This window comes from Pantherophis guttatus, chromosome 1, assembly GCF_059756535.1.
Source record: "Pantherophis guttatus breed Tessera chromosome 1, ASM5975653v1, whole genome shotgun sequence".
Lineage (NCBI taxonomy): Eukaryota > Metazoa > Chordata > Lepidosauria > Squamata > Colubridae > Pantherophis > Pantherophis guttatus.
Window position 1 is genome coordinate 301,759,399 of NC_142063.1, and position 17,077 is coordinate 301,776,475.

The 17,077-nt window shown below is 38.2% G+C and overlaps 1 long non-coding RNA gene across 1 annotated transcript in view; it reads left to right on the top strand.

Moving 5' to 3' along the window:
* The first annotated feature begins 240 nt into the window (after positions 1-240).
* LOC148116912 (uncharacterized) overlaps positions 241-17,077 on the top strand; it is a 31,024-nt gene continuing 14,187 nt past the window's right edge. Inside the window, exons 1-2 of the long non-coding RNA XR_015733946.1 lie at positions 241-307; positions 11,815-11,872. This is a non-coding gene — a long non-coding RNA (uncharacterized LOC148116912). The remainder of the gene's footprint in view (positions 308-11,814; positions 11,873-17,077) is intronic.

Here is a 17,077-nt window from a genome sequence, read left to right on the forward strand (position 1 = left end):
AACATTCAAAGGCTGTAATCTTTGTCATGTTTAGTCTTTGGCTTCTAAGCCTGATTACTTAATTCCTTACAGCTGTGTGCTTTCCCAAATGGAAGATGGAATCTTTTGACTAGCTCAGGATTTCCCAACTTTAGCAACTGTAAGATGTGTGAACTTCATTTCCCAGAATTCTTCAGCCAATAAGATGCCTGGAGAATTCTTGGAGTTGAAGTCCACACATCTTACAATTATTGAGGGTGAGAAACATTAGACTAGCTGAGCACCTTTCAACCATTTTTTCCCCTTCCAGAATTTAGTCAAAATGGAGGTGAGTGTTTTTATCTTTATGAGCAAATACAAACTAGACGTCATCCCATTCCATCAGATGCTTTTGCATAATATACTGGTGCCTTTGAATATAGTAATTATAGAATACAGAGAAGACTCCAAGTCATAATGCAGAAAAGAGAGCTGGATTAATATGATAGTAAAACTGGCTTCTTTTGTTACTAGGACTATTTAGTATCTTCAATAAAAGCTTCTGTACTCAAACCAACTCCTTGTTTCTCCATAGGAATTCTGTTGTATAGTTTGAACACTTAGATAAATTACTGCATAGACCGCTAACAGTGCTGAGGTTTGTTGAAGTTAACATGATTGGAATCACCCAGAAAGTCCCTTCACCTTTCTTCTGCTGAATTTGTCAAATGTATTGATATAGATTTGCTTTATTTAGATGACCAATTATATATTGAGGCTGTAACTCTTCTGTCTTTAAGTTCCTATAAGATACTTGTTTTAGTTGGATTGTTTTTGTAAAACCCATGCTCATTCTTTGTGTTGTATTTTTATGTTGCATGAACTTTCTCCTTATCACTCAAGACTGAAACTGTAAAGTTGTTCACCATTTCACCTGGTCTTCCTTGTGAGTAGATTTCAGCAATGGAAGTCAGTTTTATGGATTCTGTTGTGATTCTAATAGCAGATAGAGTCTTGGTCAAAATATTTCTAGGTACAGCTACATAGAAAATTACAAAATCATCATCTTTATTGTCTTATCAATTTCACGAGAAACTCAGTGAAGAAAGATGGGAGAGGATTGATAATACACATGGCTCAGAATAGTGGAATGTTTGTATTACTAAAGCTCACTGTACTGTAGAATTAAATGTCATAATAACTTAAATCAACTTTTTCAGATGTACTGCAAGATTCATTCCCAGGATTTCTAGGTTGTATGCAGGTGTTAAATTATAGTTAAGAGGAAGGAAAAGAACTTTGGATAAGCAAAAATTGTGTATGGTGTCTTTAATCCTAAACCCCATTTCTTCATGCAGCACTGAAAAGACCAAGCCATTTTCTTTGATTATGAACATTCATATTTTATTTTTTTATATGTACTCTTCCAAAATGAGCCAGTATAGAAATCTTGGGCCATGGGGTTTTGTTTCGCGTGCAAACTTTCCTCTCGACAGAGATTACCCGATACTTGATGCTCTGTCATATAAAGAGCTCATTTCATAAGGCAAATGGTAATATGTGGTATTACTCATATACCAACCCCCTGAAAAGCATGTAAAATTGGAGCAGGGGAAGAGTTCAGCCTGGCAGCTGTGAAAACTTTCACTGATACTCCAGCCAAAGCAGATGCTTCAAGTTAGCTTTTACTGTTCCTTCAGAGCTGGGTGCAGCGGAGGTGCAGCCTCCAAATTCTGAGTCATTATGGATGGCGGAACCATTGCTGCCCTTGGATCAGGGCCAATTGCTGATCTCAGTAGACATTCTGATGAGTCTCATTTTGGGGTTTGCTCTCTGAAGCAAATTCACATAGAATAGTAGACTCCTTCTAATTGTTCCGAAGCAATCTTTCATTTTTGTTTCAAAGTCCTGCTCATCATAGGTTTCAGACATTTGGTGTTTTTTGTACCCTAACAAAGTAGCTTTTCTTTGTTTGGTGGGAACTTTTGGTGACAGAGAATCCAAGAGTTAGAAAACCTGAAAGACTTACGCCATAGGGCAAAAGATTGGTAAAAGTTGTAATTTTGCTCCTCCACAATGTTACTCCTTTTCTTAATTCCCATACTGGGCAAATAGACTGAAGTTGCATCTTAGATTACCAAATGGGACATAGTGGTAGATTAGAAACTAATATGAAACAGTTAAACTGGAGGCTGAAAGTGATGAGTATTTAACAATTTTTACTTCGTCCTTTTTTTGAAAGTTTGCACTACTAAGATATTATTATTAATTATTAAAATTAGTAGACCAGAGGAATGCTGTCGATATAATTTACTTGGACTTTAGTAAAGCATTTGATAAAGTAGACCATAACCTACTACTAGATAAAGTAGAAAATGTGGGTTAGACAGCATCACCACCAGATGGATTCATAACTGGCTGACCAACCCACACCCAATGTGTAGTCCTCAATGGAACTGCATCTACATGGAGGGAAGTATGCAGTGGAGTACCCCAGGGCTCTGTTTTAGGCCCAGTGCTCTTCAACATCTTCATCAATGACTTGGACGAGGGGATAGATGGGGAACTCATCAAATTTGCAGATGACACCAAGCTGGCAGGAATAGCCAACACTCCAGAAGATAGGCTTAAGATACAGAAGGATCTTGACAGACTTGAACATTGGGCGCTATCTAACAAAATGAAATTCAACAGTAAAAAAAGCAAGGTTCTACATTTAGGGAAGAAAAACAAAATGCACAGGTACAGTCCAATTATGAATTCTGAATATCAGTGTGTGTGTGTGAAATTCTAAACATTTTCTGATGAATCCATTGATTTTTAAATGGCATTTTTAATATCCTTTTGATAGCTTTATTTCTATTAAATAGCTAATACCAGCTGTATAACCTTTATCAATCCAAGATTATTTAAGACATAATTGATATTTCTCCATTTCCCACCTTCATTTCCTCCTCCTCCTATCAGGTTTTACTTTATTTTTTTTTACTTTTATCACGTTTTCATTCGTTAGAGTTTTGAATCTACAAGGTTATGCAAAGTGAAACAGCTGATCTGCCATTCTCAAGAGACTGCATACCCAGAAACAATTAGAACAGCAGTTCTCAACCTGGGGGTCGCGACCCCTTTGGGGGTCGAACAGCCATTTCACAGGGGTCGCCAAAGCCCTCTCTCGCCCCCCCCACGCCTTCACTCACCCTCACCCTCTGCCTCTGCTGGATCGCCCGGTCGCCGTTCGCTTACCCTGCCCACTCCCAATCTATTGCTGCCTCCGGAGTCCCAGCTGATGGCTAGAGGGAAAAAAAACTTTAAATTCTTGCCGCGGGGCTTCAAAGAGCCGCCCTACTCTCAGCTGTTTTTCGGAGGGCTCTGTTGCTAGCTAGCTGCAAAGAGGTAAATTCCTGGAGCAGATTTTTTTTCCCCAAGCTATGCTGAAAAAGCAAAATTGAAAGTAAGCAGGGTCTTTGGTGCAACGTGACAAAATGAGGCAGAGAGATTTCTTTTTCCTCACCAAAAAAGGTAGGTGCAAAACTACAAACAATGGGAAATTTAGGGCAAGAGGAGGTTCAAGATTTTAAAACACAGAAGAAAAAAAGCTCTATTTAACTAGGGAATTGTAATAATTGAGATACTATTAATTGCATATTGTATTGAAAGCAGAAATGGTTAAGTTGTGGTTTGGAGGAATATATGGGGGAAATTATTTGGTTTATTATTATTGGTAAATATAATTAATTGATTTGTAAGAAATTGGATTGCATGGAAATAATTGGAATATTCATGTTCATATTGATTAATATACAAAAAAGGTAGTTATATAACTAATTGATTTATATTAAAATGTTGAATTTGTATTAAACAACTGTATTACATAATTAACCAATGTGAGGATGGATATAAAAATAGATGACAATGGGAAGGGGTATAATATAGAATAGAAGGGAAAAATTGAATTTGATTTAAGATTAGAGATGAGGATGAAGGGTAATATTGGTTTTTTTAAAAAATAGATGAGGAATAAATATGGTAAAAAGGAAATATAGAAATTGTAAATTTAATTGAAATGACTAAATACTGTGTTGGAAGAAATATCCTTCTGGGTTCTGCTCCAAGTGGGGGAAAAGACACTGGAAACATGGAGACTGCTTGGAAAGATGGTTTAATGGTGGACAGGATCACATGGCTTGATGGGGCCCATTGTGTTAGTTTCTGTTGCTATTGTGTTGCAAATGTCCTTTGACAAAGGATTGACTTTCTGCCTCTGGCCCATTAACAAAGGGTGGGGGGCAGGAAGGTGGGAGCTGCTTTGTCTGTAAAATATGCTTCTCCATTTCTCACCCAGGGAAATATAATATTCTGCCTTTTTAATATTTCATTCTTCTAGAAAAGGGGTGGGTCTAACCTCCTACAACTGTTTAAATTTGTGAACCGGCCAAATACTCTGTTCAAAGAAAATACGTTGTATGTTTGTATGTGTGTTTCTAATTATTGCTATTTATTGCTATTTGTTCTCTTTTATTCTTTAAAGTTTAACAATTCATTCTTTATCTTAATATCTTAATATTTGTTTGGGGTTGGCTTTCTTCCCTTTCATCTTTTTTATTATACAGCAGTCTTTCTCCTCAAACCTATCACCTCTGTCTTTTCTTTCTTTCTTATTTTCTCTTCTCCCCCTCTTCTTCTTCTCCCTACTTCCTCTTTCTTTCTCCTTCTCCTCCTCTCTTCCTCCCTCTCTTACCTTCACTCCTACTCTAATTTCCCTTCCCTTCCTTCACCCCACTCTATTGCTGTATCCTTTATACATATGGACTACTCAGAGGGCTGAAAAAGTTATTTTTGACTGGTCCTCGCACTTTTGACCAGTCCTCGAACTTACGACTGTCCTAACAATTTACGTTTTTGCCCTATCTTGTCACCATGGTGAAGAGAAGCAGTTGTGAAATGAGTGACATGGTTGTTAAGAATGGTACAATGGGCATAAATGATGACCATGATATGGGCATAAATGATGATAACTGCGAAGACCGGTCAAAAGTGCGAGGACCTGTCAGAAATCACATTTTTCAGCCCTCTGGGTAGTCCTTTTGTGCACAGGGACTACTCAGAGGGCTGAAAAAGTTATTTTTGACTGGTCCTCGCACTTTTGACCAGTCCTCGAATTTACGACTGTCCTCACATTTTACGTTTTTTGCCCTATCTTATACCATGTTGAAGAGAAGCAGTTGTGAAATGGGTGACTGGTTGTTAAGAATGCTGCATAGGCATAAATGTGAGGATGGTCATAAGTGTGAGGACCAGTCAAAAGTGCGAGGACCTGTCAGAAATGACTTTTTTCAGCCCTCTGAGTAGTCCCTATACCCATAGCCATGGCCACCTGGTCACATGACCAGCTATCCACGCCCACTCAGTCACATGACCTCCAAGCCACGCCCACAAAATAAGCCATGCCCACAGAACCAGTAGTAAAAAAATTTAGAACCCACCCCTGGTTGGGGGTCGCCACAACATGAGGAACTGTATTAAAGGGTCGTGGCATTAGGAAGGTTGAGAACCACTGAATTAGAACATTTAGTATGGGGGAGAAGAGTAGAGATTATAATTCAGTACAGGCTATTTTAAAGACTTTGAGCAGTTCAGGGGCAAAATTTTCATTTTTGTTCCCTTACCATTATCTTTTCTCTACAGCCTATGGCTTGTTGCATGGAAGCAAATGTCAGAGTAAACAATAATATATAATGAAACCAAAAAAAAAAAAAAAAAACCGCTGCAGAATTTCTTGAAACAATTCTTTAGTTTTAATGCCTTGAGTGAAAAATATTAACCTTTTTGGTCATTCAGATACTTAATCATTATTGAGACAGGACTCCATGTGAGGTCTCATCTTATCAATAAAAGACAGGATTTTAGTTGTCAACTGATTACAATCCTAGACTCCTCTTGTATCCTCATCAGCTGCTTGATGTTCATAGTTTAGCAGGTTTCTCCTTCCCAGTGGGGAGGAAAATATTTACCATCAGGTACCTACCTTCCAGTAGTGGGTTTGAAATCCTGGTGCTACCAGTTTGCTATTAGACACGCTTTGCGAGCGTGCGGTGGTTCTGTGCATGCACAGAGCGTTTTTGATGACGTCTGGGCAGATGATGTCTGGGCTCCTGAACTGGGGCGAACTGGTAGCAACCCACCACTGGTACCTTCCCATGAATTTCATTTTTAACCTTCTCTTCCTCTTAGGACATCTTTCCTTATCCTGGGTCACTGGATCAGGGTGTTTCATTATGTTAGTTCGAGTCCCATCTTAGCCATGAAAGCCAGCTAGGTAACCTTGGGCCAGTCACTCTTTCTCAGTCCAACTAACCTCACTGAGTTGTTGTTATAGAGAAAATAGGAGGAGGAAAGCATGTTGGAGATGTTTGACTCCAATCTTGGGTTATTTGTAAAAATAATAAAGGTGGGACACAAATAAAATATTCCAAGTGGTACCATTGTTTGTTCCCTATCCTCCTTGGTGAGATGATGAACAGGGATATCAGAAAACAAAACAAAACATTATTTCAATCTGCAGAATACACAGAAAGCAAGTAGGGGAGATGTCAGTTTTCAGTCATTAAGGACTTTAACAGTGAAAAACAGCAGTTTGCATTGAGTCTGAGAGACTAGTTGTTCCTTACTTATGGCTGTGTACTAAGGCTAGTAGTGATATTGAGTTCTCAAGAGAAGACAGAAGCTCAAAAGCATCCTATTGTCTGTTACATAATGGAGCTTGTGTGGTTTAGGCAAGAGGGGGAAGCTGATTTAAATATTTTATTTAATTGACATGTGAGGGGAGATTTAACCAGTTTGTATTTCCTGGATCAATATGTCATTATTACTTTCAGGTTGAAACCTACATTTCCAGATTTTTAAAAATGCAGTTCATTTGCTATTATTAAATCTAAGAATAAAATAATTCAAAAAAAAAATGAAGAGAAACCCCAGGTGTGATGTAATGTAATGTACCTGTATGTATATATATACATTGTGTCATACACAATGTATGTGTGTGTGTATAAAATATACAACCAAGGGACGCACATAGATAGTGAATATATGCATATCAAATGCCATGGAGCCCTTTAATTAAACAATGCTAATGCATATGGAAATGGGAAAGAATAATAAAGTTGGATGTGTGAGAAATTGAGGGAACACTGAGTGCAACGGCTGTAGTCTGTGAAGTGTCTCTGTGTGTAAGTCACGTGACAAAGATCAATACGGGTAATCAGCTATCTCTATTGATTGTTCTCCTTCCAGTCAGGCAGTGCTATCAGCATGTCTGGTTAGTGATTAGTAGTGATAATAGAGTTGCCTTGGATATTGAAATAGCTATCGGTGTTGCTATGCTTGCCTTAGTTTTGGCAGTTACCTTGCACTTTTTATTTGGTTACTGCTAGGAAGGCCTGGAACTGTGTTATGACAATATAACACTATAGTTATGGCTCAATAGGAAGTGACATTGAAGGATGGAATATAAATGAATCAGTCCTGAATTATAAAGGACACCTCTGATGCAACACAAGTTTAGTAATCACTGATTTATTTCATATGTGTGTGTTTCTGGGTGAATGTTAATCTTCACAAGATAATAGTTTGGGGTCTTACTTTGTTGCCCACTCCATTCTTGAATCATAGTTTATAAAATTCTTGGCAGTATTTGGAAAAAAATTGTACAAATATGTTTGTTCCAGGTCCTTTTTAATGATAATTTTTATTTATCATGAAACTGACTTATTAAATTTTGCTCTGGCCACAGATTACTCAATATTTTTAGAGCTGTTGTATATTGTATAAAATGTATCTAGGATAAGCCCAGGTAATAATTTGGAGACTTAGGGATGCAAAACTTGAAGGGAACTACTCTGTCCAGTTCTATTGGTAGTCTGATATTTAATAAGAGAAAATAATGAATTTATAACCCCAAGAAAGATTAGCTACCATCTTGGAAGTTCTAGTTATAAATGTTTAGTGGCAACAGGTGTTAAGTACATTTTTGCACTTTTATGTTGTATTTTTAAATTGATCCAGCAGTTTCTGAGATGGACTAATAATTGTCAGAAAAGGAAAAAATAAACTTGCATTCCTCATAGCGCAAACAGCAGGTTTTGAGGGTTTCTCCTCCAGCAGGATTATGACTTGAAAGCAAAATCTCTCATTTCCTACTAAATGTTGTCCTGCAGGGGGAAGATTGAAGCAAGATGTATAGGTCAGACAGCTTTTATTAATCAACTGTTAAGAACGCTGACATAATTCTGCCTAACAAATACAGCTTTTTTAAACCACATCAGTGCAAAATCAGTAAAGGTATCACTGACTCACCACACCCAACAATGGCTGTGGCTCCAATAATTATTCACCCACTCTGTCATGAACTGCTCCTGACTGTATTTGGTTCTTGTCTGAAGGAGGACTTTATGCCAAAAAAACCATATATCGCTCCTTGAAATGGGGAGTGGAGTCAATCTATAGCTGGGATTCATGGCTTGGGACCAGGTTATTTGAGGGACCATCTCTTGCTGCTCAAATCTACCTGACTTTAGAGCGGGGGAGGCAAGGAATGTTGTGGGTACCATCCCAGAGAAGATACCTCTGGTGGGGCCCAGAAGAAGGGCCTTCTCCATGGTGGCTCCCTCTCTCTAGAATATCATCCCCCAGAGATTAGACTGGCCCCCACTCTAACACTCTTTCAGAAAGCCCTGAAGATGTGGTTCTGCCAGCGGGCCTGGGGAACCCAGAGTGGGATGGAGCTCATTAAATAGCTAGTATGAATGTGTGTTGTCACCGGGATGGGGGAGTAGGGGGTTATTTTATTATTTCATTTTTCTTTTTATTTCTTTTATATGGCGTTTTTATGTCCTTGTAAGCCATCTTGAGTCACCATGCGCAAGTAGGTGGAAATATAGATTTTCTAAATAAATATATTCTCACCACAAATATCTTGTGTTGATTTTTTGTGTGTGTGTATTCACCATTCTTTTCGCCAATCACACAAATGATAATTGTTCCACCACTTCCTCAGAGCATACAAATAGTTTGGCTTGGAAATAAGAATGGTTATATTAACTTCAATGAGTTGGCTGCATAAAGTAGCTGCTATGATAACCAGTTTGGTTAATGCCACAGACTAGAAACCCGGAGACTATGAGTTCTAATGGCAGATTAGCCATGATAATCAGATGGATGATTTTGGGTCAGTGACTCAGATATCAGGCTTGGGTGACAAGCCAGTCAATCAATTCCGATCGCAATGAAAAAAGATTGTAAGGCTTCTTTTATAACTCTTCGTTTGCTTGAATGATGTTACCGCTAAAATCCCATCAAGGTCCAAGCCTAAACATTTGAATTCCAATGTATTTTAATTCAGAAATCACTTCATCTGATTTATTAAGCCAGGATTATAATCAACTATTTTGAGCTAGAACCAGATTTGGAATTTTGTATGTGTGTATGTGAAAAATGCACTCACAAAAATATTATGTGGACCAGTGATGAAATCCAATTTTTTTTACTACCAGTTCTGTGGGCGTGGCTTGGTGGGCGTGGTGTGGATTGGTAGGTGTGGATTGATGGGCGTGGCAGGGGAAGTATACTGCAAAATCTCCATTCCCACCCAACTCCAGGAGAAGGTTACTGCAAAATCCCCATTCCCTCCCCACTCCTGGGGGAAGGATATTGCAAAATCTCCATTCCCACTCCACTCCTGGGGCCAGCCAGAGGTGATATTTGTCAGTTCTCTGAACTGCTCAAAATTTCCGCTACCGGTTCTCCAGAACCTGTCAGACCTTGCTAGATTTCACCCCTGATGTGGACTTAATAATCATAATATTCTTGCTTAATAGAATGCTCTCTACAATCCCACTATTAAGCTCAAAAGCAGTACAGCAAGGGAAGAAATGTAATGGTAATGGCTGATTACAGTGTAATGGCATCAAAGTAAAGCCTCATTTGAGTTTAGCCTAGCTTCTAGAGATGTTATGGATACAGCTTTCTTGGCAACAACACAAAACTGGCACGCCCCTGTCTTTTTCCAGGATGGTTCCACCCCCCCTTCACATACCTACAGTTTCCGTGTCAATCCTCAACTCTGCTATTTCCTGGTAACTCCTATTCAAGTGTTAATTAGGCTTTGAGATTATCTACTATCAACATGCCAACTTTCTGTTTGGGGAATGAGGCTTAAATTAGATCTTTCTTTGGATGAAAAATTGACACTTTAGGATAATCCTGACTTGAAAATTGGAGGTAAATTTCTTTTCTGAAGCATCAGAGATAAAAAAATATTATTAATCAATTTTAAGATCATTTGATGTATTCCAAGAAGAATTTGGGTTGCTTACAATTGTTGAGTGGTAATATATCCAATTAAAGCATATATTTTTATTTCACAATTGGGAATTGATGCATTAACTCAAAAACTACTACTGTTACTATAAGATGTTCTAGATAATTCTAAACCAACAGTTAATTTTACATACAACTAAAGAGTTCTATATAATACAATAGTTTATACACTGCTCAAACAACTAAAGGGAACACAAAACTACTGTATGTAACGAATAAAGTATTTAATAAGGCTATTTCATTCATTCAGATCTCGGATGTCTTCTGCTTGTGTTCCCTTTATTTTTTTGAGCAGTGTATATAGGGGTGCTATTCAGCAGGTTCTGACACATTCTGGAGAACCGGTAGTGGAAATTTTGAGTAGTTCGGAGAACTGGCAAATACCACCTCTGGCTAGCCCCAGAGTGGGGTGGGAATGGAGATTTTGCAATATCCTTCCCCCAGGAGTGGGGAGGGAATGGAGATTTTGCAGTATCCTGCCCCTGCCATGCCCACCAAGCCACTCCGACAGAACTGGTAGTAAAAAAAATTGAATTCCACCACTGCATACATACATACATATATTCATACATACAGCTCACCTTATGACGGAGGGAGATACTTTGAATTCTTTTTACATTGTATCTGTCTTCACACTGAAAACCACAGCGTATAAATAGCTTGATGTGCCATTATTTGAATGTTACTCCTTAGAACAAACTGCTGTCCTTCATACTTTGATTCCCACATCTGAAAGTGTTTTGCCTTTCAAAAGTGGGTTGGGAAAGACAGGAAGAGGCTGAGGCCTATGAACATATCTTGAGAAGGCAAGAGAACTAAATAAAGTGTATGAAATGTGGCACATTACTCACTTCAGTAGAGGAAGAAAGGACTGGTTATGTCCCACCTAAGTGAGACTAAACATTTCTCAATGACAAGCAGTATTGTGGCTGCGAACTTTCTGCAGCAAAGTTGTTGAGTTTCATGTTTCATCAGTTCAATGGAGTCTGTGTGCTGGTCTATTGTGGTTCAGTCGTTGTCAGCAGTCAAATAAGCATTGCTCTTTCCTGGCTTAATCAGTCTATTACATTCAGTGTCAAAACAATAATGTCAAAGGAATGATTTTGCTGACACTGTTGATTAGCACTTTACATTTAGCAAGTGATGTTTCTAGAAAATCACATAGTACCCCATCAAATTAAAAGAACCCACATCTTTCCAGGCCAACTCACAGAGATGAGATGACATGGTTTGCAATTTGTCAGCTCCCAGGAGATGGTGGGTCAGAAGTGCTTAGACCTTATGAGAAAGTTAGAAGTGCTTCCAGTTTGCTGTGCTGTACTTTCACATTCTTTGAAACGGATTTTGTAGAAAGGAATCACTCAGCTTAAAATGATGCAGAGAGGCGTTAACATTTAGAGTCCCCCGCTGAGCTTAGAAAAATGGTGAGAGGTTCATGAAAAAATAATTAAATCAATATTTTGTGGCTTTTCCTCTCAACAGAAGAGACTTCTTGGGGAAATGTTCAAAAAGCATATTTGAAGAAAAGTAAGGAATAAAAGTAAGTGATCATTAGATTTCCTTCCAGTCTGTTTGATCTTCACAGAGACCTCTTTCATTTCTCCCATCAATATCTGCCTTTGATTTTTAAAAGCACCAGTATTCACAGTATGGTCTTCATTTTTTCAAAATATGAATATTATCCTGAAATGTGTTTTCACATATTACTCTACTCCTTAGAATATGATTTAACTTAAAATATACTTTACAAATGTACTTTTTAAGTAGAGAAACATTTTCCCAAATTGGACAGGTGAGAGCCAAGAAATAATTATACTGAGATCCACATTTAATTTGGGAAGTTAAATCAAATCTATTCCCATAGAAATGGAGAGCTAATAAATCTTCACTCAAAACCAGGATCGCTTCCATTCAGTGATACAATGAAGAAATGTAGCTGCCTGGAAGAACACATGTATTCTATGTAAAATTGTCCATGTACAGTTCCTTGGTATCTTTTTATCCTTCTGAATGATGGAACACTTAGTATTTCACGCTGATGGTGAAATAGACCAATGGTCTGAGTCAGTATAGACCAATGGATAGGCCAATGAGTCAATAGAAGCCATCTGTTCAAGTTCAGTCAAGCAAAGTATTTTATATACTACACGTGGTGAAAAAGAATTTATTCTGAGGTGATGGCCAAACTTTCAACTTTCTCTTAAGGATTACTCATTTGCTCCCTTGGCTTGATTTGACCAAATATTATCTTTTGGATGGTATGCTGACGGTAAATTCCATCTGTTCTACTGGATAGCATATGATGTCTCATTTATTTATTGAATTAAATTTATATGCTGCAAAATTTAGCCAGACTTTTGGTGACTTAATAATAATTAAATGGTTTTAACCTATTCTCTTGAGCTATTCTCTCTCTCTATTTTGTAGGGTTTTAAAATTAATTTTTAATGGTGGTCTTATTTGAGACATGATTTATTATATCCTTTCAAAAATTGAATAGTTTAGTTTTCTTCTTGGAAATACTCCAAAACACCCTTGCAGAATTCAAATTAATATACTCTTCCAACCCAGAAATCATTTCCAAAGAACAAAACTTCAAAATATGGGGCAATTTTAATTTGCCATTCATGTTTTCAGCTAAATGTACATTGTTACTGAGTATGTTATTAATATAATATCACAAAAGAATGGCGTGAGGATTAAAGATCTTTCCAGAGGTTTTTCTAGAATTTCCTATGTACTTAACTATCTGAGAATATGGACAAATATCCAGTTTTACAGTCATTCAAAATTGTATCATGATTTCATTTTCTAAAAGCAGTATGTGTTTGGTTCTTTTTGCTTCCAACCAGGTAGAATATTTTAGTTTTGAACAGAATTTGACAATAGACCCGAAGCAATTTCCTCCATGACCTGATCTCTCACTCCAAGTTTTATTTGTTGTAAAGGTTTTTCTCTCTCCATTAAAGCTATCCTGTGTGATGTGAATGTACCAGTTTTACTGTGCAAGCTTTCCAATTATATGTGTTGTCTTCCAATGGACTCTGTAAATTAGAGGTGGACAGCCAAGGCAAGTTACCTACAACCCTAATGCTCATATGTGTAGCCTCCCGCCCAGATGTCTTTCCTATTATTGCCAAAGATTGGTTATCATTCTTAGGAAGGAAATATTCAAGAACTGTAGTATAAATCCCTGGCATAGTGCTTATTATATTTGAAAGAAGGGAATCAAATCGAGGGCCCATCAATGTGGAAGTCTCACCTTCTTTGATTTTTATCCCATCTATTGCAGTTTCTTTTTCTGCTCAGAATGTTAAATGTGATCTGAAGCATGAAAAGATTCCCAACCCTGGTGTAAATAAATAGAAGCTGAGAAACAAACCATAAAAGCTTTAGTGAGAAACAAATGCTGGAATACAGAAGCTGAAAAATCATAGTAATTGAAGCCATTCACAGATTTTGTTGTGTTTATGCTTTTTAATTGCCTATGCAAAAGCTCTGGGCAATGGAAAAAGATAGTTTATTCTATGTACAAGAAATGGACACTGTGTGCCCTCCAGATGTTGTTGCAGTTGAATTCAGCCTTAGGCAGAAGACTGGTGGTGAGGTATTATGGGAATTACAGATCATTAATAACTGGACAAGTACATGTTATCTTGAAACCTACTTGCAGCAACTACATCTGATCAAACATTGTGAGACTTATTTCAGAGTAAAGAACTGTGTGATACAGTCTGTAACAAAGGATTACTCAATAGGATTACTCAGCAAAAGCAATCTTGAAAAGAATCTGATTTTTAGCACTTGCATGATTTATGGCTCACCACATCTTGTGTCCTGCTGGATGCTTTGTAGCAAAAACAGATACTTCCTGAGATACAATAGACAGCGTGTAGGCTTCTTCCCACTTCTAATCTTGGATAAATCTAACTTGATGTCATCGTTAGAACATTGCTGCAAATGTGAATAGATATAAAGAGATCTGAGAAGGTTCTACTTAACCTTCTCTGGGATTAGAGTTGCCCTTTCCCTTTAGAAGAAGGGTACGATTCAGTTCTGATAAGCAAATAACATATTTCAACTAAATCAAGATGGTCATCATCTGTATTCTAAGCCTGCAGCTGTCTCTCTTATTCTCCCTCTCCCTAAACTATACAGGATGGATTAAGGTATCTCTGAGACCAAACAAAGGACCTGAGTTTTGATAATCCCAGTGGAGTCTCCTTCACTGACTTATGGCTTGACCTTGAATAAATCTCTTGACCTCTTAGTGTTGTAATCTTCCTTGGCTGTTGAATTTGTTTCAAGAAAGGGATCTCTCTGGGAAACAGATGCTGCACCAGAGCTGTGCTATCCACAATAAATACATTATGTACATCAATATACTATAATATAATTCTAGTTGGAAGGAAGTAAATCAGTTTTCAACACACCACTTCAAAGCCAGAGTTTGCTCAAAAGTGGTTAAAGAAATATGGGAGGAAATTATGTCTGCTCTTCCTGAAACAGGTTCCCACAATGAAGAAGCATCTGATCCTTGGAAAGGAAGGAGAGCAGCTGAATGCTTGGGGGGGAATAACAAGAAGACAGCAGACTCTGAGGATTATTATTATTTATTTATTTTTGCCTTTTAGCAGCACCAGATATCTGGGTGTGGGATAGCAGCCAATAAGTACCTTTAGCAGCCATACATGTGTCTCTCTTCAATGTGTTTCAAACTCTTCTTAGAAGAATATTTTTTTGCTAAAGTTGAAATACCGCAGTGGTGGGTTGCCCCCAGTTCGCACCGGTTCTATAGAACCGGTAGTAAAACCGGTGGGAGGCTCTACCCACTGACCCTGATGTCATCAAAACACTTCTGCGCTTGCACGCGGCCTCGTTGTGAACCAGTAGTAAAGTTAGTAGAACCCACCCCTGAAGTACTGGTACCTTACAATTTTGCCCTAATAACAGTTTTTAGTCTGAAAAGGGAAAGAGATGAATACAGCTGCTACAGGGTCCTCTTTAAATTTGTTTCCATTGTATCATCCACCATTTCTAAAATAAATTTACAATAATTGTTAAAATTATTTTTAGTATGGAGTATAAGTTTACGTAGGTAAAACCTGGCTAGAAAGAATATGCACATAAAAGCCTACGAAAAAGGAAAAAAGATATATATATAGATATAGATATATATATCTTTGGTTATTCGGGTTTTCTCCCGCGTGAAATTGGAAGTGTCTTGGCGACGTTTCGACAAAGTCTCATTCGTCATCTTCAGGCTTCACCCCCATCCAATCAGAGCACAGCCAACTCCCCATCCAATCAGAGCACAGCCAAACCCCCAATCAATCAGAACACACCTCCACCCAATCAGAACACAGCCAAGCTCCCACCCAATCAGTTCACACCCCCACTAGCAGTTAAAAGGAAGAAACAGCTGCGATCTCACATTGCTCCTAGAAGCACGAAGCCGAAAACACCAGCCTGAAGATGACAAATGAGACTTCGTCGAAACGTCGCCAAGACACTTCCAATTTTACGTGATGTGACTTGCTGGCCAGTGAGATCCTTCTTTCGGGCTTGCTCTTCAACAGCTAGAATAAATTTGTCCAGAACCATATAAATCCAGCTAAATTGATAGCCATTATTACATTCGATGCTACTGAATTACGTAGTTTAATTCAGTATTCGTCTCAGTGGTCAGTTTTGCTCCCTATAGTTCAATGGGACTATCCAAGGGATCAATGTTGTTACTATTATAGTATTATTAGTTAAAGTAGTTAACTAATAACTAATTAAGTTATTTTAATATCATAAATGTTTGAGAGTCAATGTACAGTCTGATATGAAGGTGTTGATGAGCTAAACAGTTTGGAGATTTCTGATTTAACTGTGTGCATCCCAGGAGTGAAATCCAGCAGGTTCTGACAAGTTCTGGAGAACTGGTAGCACAAATTTTGAGTAGTTTGGAGAACCGGTAGTGGAAATTTTGAGTAGTTTGGAGAACCGACAAATACCACCTCTGGCTGGTCCCAGAGTTGGGTGAGAATGGAGATTTTGCAGTATCCTTCCCCTGGAGTGGGGAGGGAATGTAGATTTTGCAGTATCCTTCCCCTGGAGTGGGGAGGGAATGTAGATTTTGCAGTATCCTTCTCCTACAATGCCCACCAAGCCACGCCCACAGAACTGGTAGTAAAAAAAATTGGATTTCACCACTGGTGCATCATGCAGAGAAATATATAAAATGGGGCTTCCCTTTCATTTGGAACCCTTCTGAATTGCTAGCCAGTAGATGATTGCTAACAAAGAGTAGCAATGAGCTGGTAGAAAATGTAGGGCTGGTAATTTACAGAGCCTCTCTAAGGACACAGGTGGGAAAATCTTTCCCAAGAGAAACAAGTTCTTGCCTTAAGAGGAATGCCATTCATCAAGATTATGGCAATAAATTGGCCTTGACTCTCAGACTACTGGGATCTCATCTTGTGCAAAAGGGCATCTATTCTCACACCTGGGAATGAAATATGGGGCTATGGCTGATTATCAAGGCTGGGAGGAAATTATTTTTCTTTTCTGTCATTTGGTGAGTGACCAGACAAAGGAAGTACAAGAAACAAATCAGACAAGAACCCAAGCCTCTTCAGGAAAGGCTGATACTTCTGGTTGTTCATTGCTAAAATGAAGGATTGAAAGAAGTTTTCAGCTGTAGCAAAATTCAGCAAAACTTCTGAAGATTTAATGCAGTTTCCCTCTTATTTCTGCA